Here is a 5,676-nt window from a genome sequence, read left to right on the forward strand (position 1 = left end):
CAAGAGACAGGTGGGTGGCAGCTTTAACATTGAATTTAAGCGAAAAACAATATTTATTTGTCAAATAAACATTTTTTTCCTGTTTTCTGACAACAGTAAAACGTATTTTGAATTAAATAAATTACATACATTCTTCTTTTTGTCTCAATTATTTTAATTAAAAAAATGTTTTTTTGAACACCCTGTAAAAATAAATATATTAGTGAATAGAGAATTGAATACCCTTTCAAATGAGCTATCACATGACCCCTATTCTCATTTTAAAAAAATCATCGATTACGTCATCATGCCCAGATGGATGACGTCACTAGTATGATATATATGCCAAAAAATCGGAATTTAAAAATAAAAATCGACCTGTTTCGGGATTTTTCCTTAATATCGCCGGTTTACGAAATAATGAATTTATGCGTTACTTTATAGACGCACTGTATGTATAGTTTAGAAAATTAGAAAATAAATCAAATGAAGTATTAATAAGAGTAAATGATTGGATGAATAAAGTAAAATTAACAATATCAGATTCAAAAACAACATATAGTTTAATAAAAGGAAATTTAGAAAGAGATCCAATTATAAAAATTAGAGGGAAAACAATAAAAATAAAAAAGGAAACAAGATATTTAGGTATTATAATAGACGAACAAAAATTATTTACAAAACACATGAGTTGTGTCTGTGAAAAGGCAACAAAGATCATGCATAGCATTGCTAGTCTAGCACAGAAGGAATATAGAATTTCGTTCCGACAGATGAGAATATACCTAAGTACAATACTTGCATCAATTGTAGGGTACGGTTCAAGTGTATGGGCACATAGATTAATAAATAAAAAAAATGCAGAAAAATTAAATAGAGCTCAGAGAGGATTTCTTGTAAGAATGACTGGAGCATTTGGAACAACTGCAACACAGACACTCACAGTTTTAACTGGAGTAATGCCAATGCATTTAGAAACAAAAAAGAGCATGTAATTATTGGCTAAAAAAAGAAAAATATGAAAAAATAATACAAATAATAGGATTAGATATAAGAAATAAAAGAGAATTAAAAGAAATAATAAATAGAAAAAGACAAAATGAATGGGAAAATTCAACAAAATCTAGACGTTTATACAATTTTATACCAATATTAGAAAACATTCCAAATTATTTTAATCCAAAACAAGGTTTAGTACACTTTTTAACAGGACATGGACCGTACCCAACATATTTGGAAAGAGTTTAACTTAAAAGATGATGCATATTGTGAATGTGGAGAACTAGGTACACCAGAACATATAGTGTTACATTGTCAAAATACTATAGAAAATGTAGAAATGAGAAGAAGATTAGAAAGAATTGAAATAAGAGATATATTACAAAATGAAGAATATTTTGAAATATTAAACAATCTAACAGAAATAATATCTAAAAAACAACAAGAAATTTATAATAATAGAAGAAGACAACAAATAATCCAACCCTGATGAAGTTGAGTAAGATAAAGTTAAAATAAATAAAATAAAATATAAATTCAAAAATAGATATTCACAATTATAATAATAATAATAATTCAATATAAAATAAATAAATAAAAATAATAATTCAATAAATAATTCATTAAATAAAAAAAACTACCAACTCCCTTCTGAAAATAGAGGGACTGTCTTTATAACTTAGAAGGGAGTTGATAGTACCAAAAATATTTTAACAAATATATATTGTTTCTTTAAATTTGTTTAATGTAATTAATAGATTATGGCGAATTATTAATTGTAAAAATAGATTTAGTAGTTTAGTAAAAAATATAAAAATATAAAAAAAAATATCTGTAATCCCATCAGGAAAAAACGACCTGGATTAGTCACTAGAGGCCAGGTCATATGTATGAACAATAAATAAATAAAAAAGTTTAAAGCACCCGAAAAGCCATGGGGGGCCACGGCCCCCTACCCATATGTATGGGCGCCTATGAATCGAGCCTTCATTTAGTTGCACATAAACAGATGAAAATAATTGATTATTAATGGTCTGAAACAAAATCACTAAACAAATAAAACACAAGACTTTAGGTTACAATTTTTCTTTAATTTTCTCTTATTTCTCATATTTTCTTTAAGTGTTAAGTTTAGGTTCTTAATCCTAAAATACATACGCGACCGAAAGAACAGGTGTTTGGTTTTGTAATCACATTCTATCTTTTCAGACAAATCAATCAGTCTTTGCAAATAATTTTTCCCTGACTTTAATTGAAGTCCAGACCCATTGAAGTTGTTAAATATAGTATCCAGTATCTAAATAGGTACCTTTTTTACTGTCCAATGTCCAGCCGGGGTTGAGTCACCGTAAGATGATATTTATTTTTTATCTAATAACGTCCAGTCGCAACTATTGATAATGATAACTGATACAAATTTATGTCAGAATTTTGTTTTGCGATAGGGCAAAATTTGATGAATAATTATTACTTTCGTCTTCAATATAAAATACTTACCACAGCAATTTTGAAATTTGAACTACATATTTAGCATAGGAAAACTATTGAGTAGGTATATACCGACATAATATAATATAGCGTAAATTGTAATTAAGAACATTGGATATAATTTATATAGTATATCAAATAATCAAATCACCAATGTTAAGGTATTGGGACCGTGCAAGTTCGGCAAAGCGACCTCTATTTCTACGCTCTGTACTTTTATTCGCACTTTTAATTATATTGGCCAATTATATTAGTCCTGGTTGCTGGATAATTGTCAAGGCTATAGTCCAAAAAAATAATAAGAAGAAAAAATAAGATGCAGGTTATGTTATGCAAACATAAACAATTGTATGTAGTAAATAAAATTAGTTATTAAAATGCAGTACTGCAAGCAAAATACAATTAATTAAATTTACCTTTATATAATAATTGCATATCATATCATATCATGTCAATATTGTGGAGCAATATATAATTATTCTGCTTCAATGACAGAAGGTATGAAATATACGTCAATTTGACAATTTCAATTGACAATATGAATTATTTAAGATAGTTGCAATATTTCTCCGCGACTCGCGCACGGTCGTTTCTCGTTTCCCTTTCCAAGTACTTGCACACCGCGAATACATAATTATGTATGTATTTTTACTACAAAAACGTTATTACGTAGGTCAAAATTTTTGACGTAAGAGAACTGTCAAAACATTAGAATGTGGCTTTTCATTATTGCCATGTTTATTATAAATATGGCAATAATGAAAAGTCACATTCTAATGTTTTGACAGTTCTCTTACGTCAAAAATTTTGACCTACGTAATAACGTTTTTGTAGTAAAAATACATAGTTATCCATCTTTCCATCCCATCCAAATTTCAATTATTTCTGTAAAATTCAATAATTTGTCGACCAAATGAAATTTCAAAACTAATTTGTACATTATTTATTAACGGCATCCATTTACAAAAGTTTTAAGAAAGCTATACTTTATAAACAATAAATTTTAAATTATCAAACATCGCAGAATCTACCACGTTATTAGTTGCTCCGAAATAATAGACATTTTAAATGGTAAAAACAAATCATAATTTATATTTTATACCTCTACTACAAACTAAAGTGCATCAGTTAGTGCTGACAATATTATCTCAAGTGAGTAGCACTTATTTTCGTAATATTTTTGTAACAACAACAAAATAACCTTTAAATATTACCTACGGAAAGAGATAACAAAAATTCCACTTGGGTCTTGACCAGTTTTTTGGACCGGCCACAGGACCGGCTCAACTCATGATAGTTCAGGGCCGAAAAATAAAAACGGGAAAAAATCAATACAGGTATTTGAAAGTGCTAAATAGTAGGGTGACATAGTTAATTAAAAATACATACAGAGGTACTCGTAAATCGACCTCATTTTTTTATAAACAAAGGCCAAAGTCAGAAAATATTGTTTTTTGCCTATAGCATTTTTAGCATCATATTTACATCAAAAGTTGTTTTATGAAAGTTGTGTATCATAAAAAAACGATTATTTTGAATTTTTACAAGTTAAAATCCATAAAGAATTAACCGAGATAGCTGAAAAAAACCACCTTTTTTGCACTATTTTGTAAATGTTAATAACTTTACCAAATAGGTCGTAAGGAACTTATTATACCTTGATCATGAGGCAATTAAGTGCCTTTATTAGTGTACAAAATTTCAAAAAGATCTGTTTGTTAGTTTACGAGTTATGTTAAATGTTTATACCAGACATCGAATGTTTAAACAATCATTGTTGCCCTAGGAGTATTTTCAGAGCTTTTTGGCAAAGTGCAATGAGTTCTTAAAGACTAAAAGTACTAAGAAAGTTGAAAAAAAGAATATATTTGTGTCTTAATTGTTGTTGAACAGGTCGATAAAAAAATGGTGACTTTTTTTCCTTATAAACAATTAGAATATCTTTGTTATTTTTTCTGATTATTTTTTTCACCTGTCAAATTCTGACGTTTTTGCTTTTTCAGCCAATCACCACGCGTCGTTCTAGCCAATCATTGAGTGTAATACTGATAAAACAGCCTCTTCCTTGATAAAACAGTCTCTTCCCTGATAAAACTTAAGGTACCCTAAATTTCACATAATACGTACATATAGTATTTTTACTACAAAAACGTTATTACGTAGGTCAAAATTTTTGACGTAAGAGAACTGTCAAAACATTAGAATGTGACTTTTCATTATTGCTATGTTTATTATAAACACGGCAATAATGAAAAGTCACATTCTAATGTTTTGACAGTTCTCTTACGTCAAAAATTTTGACCTACGTAATAACGTTTTTGTAGTAAAAATACTATACCTGTGTTTACTAACTTAATTTATGAACAGCCCTGGTACACAGATATTTTAAAAACACTAACCACGATATACTCAGATTTTCTACAGTTTTTATTTTCAAAATAAATATTTCTAAACTTTTCATAAACGTCAAACAGAACCGATGTAAACCGTACACATAACACAGAACTAATTCTTCTATTTTGTTGCCGATTTCAACAAACCAGTGTTATCACATAAAAGGGTTCGATATTGGTTCACAAAATAATCTTTTCAAATACCACTCGTCCTCTAAATTTTGCTTGATAAATTTTAGAGGACTCGTCGTATTACCTTTGATAGATAATTATAATTGGTTGTGTCAAAAAGCTGGTAAAAAACAAATATTAAAAAAGAAAAAAACAATTTTCTAGGACCAATAATAGCCAAGTTATACTTTTTTTTGAGAAATCACATCTCGATTGTTTATAAATATTAAGAGTTGAAATTTTTACAGAATGATAATAAATATCTATATTTTATATTTCAATTGATAAGTACGGAATATCTTGTGTTTAAAACGAGTACTAACCCTTTAAAGTGAAGTTACTCACGCTGACTGAGCTGGGACCATGTGATGGGGAAGATTGTCGGAGTCCAGTTCCGCGCGTCGAGATTTTGCTATAGAAAGTTCAATTTGGAGCGCTTGAAAAATTTTATAATATCTCAGCTTCCAGAGAACGTAGAGCCTTCATTGTTTTTTTAAATTTGGGTAACTCGACGAAAGAATAACAACTAGCTAATTTTCATTTACCGGAAAAAGCGGAAAATTCTGGAAAATGGACTTTTTTATTCAACATCCATTTACAATGTTAACACTAATATATATTATGTTGAGAAATATTTTCATAAAAT

Source organism: Diabrotica virgifera, chromosome 7 (genome assembly GCF_917563875.1).
Source record: "Diabrotica virgifera virgifera chromosome 7, PGI_DIABVI_V3a".
In the NCBI taxonomy this organism is placed as follows: Eukaryota; Metazoa; Arthropoda; class Insecta; order Coleoptera; family Chrysomelidae; genus Diabrotica; species Diabrotica virgifera.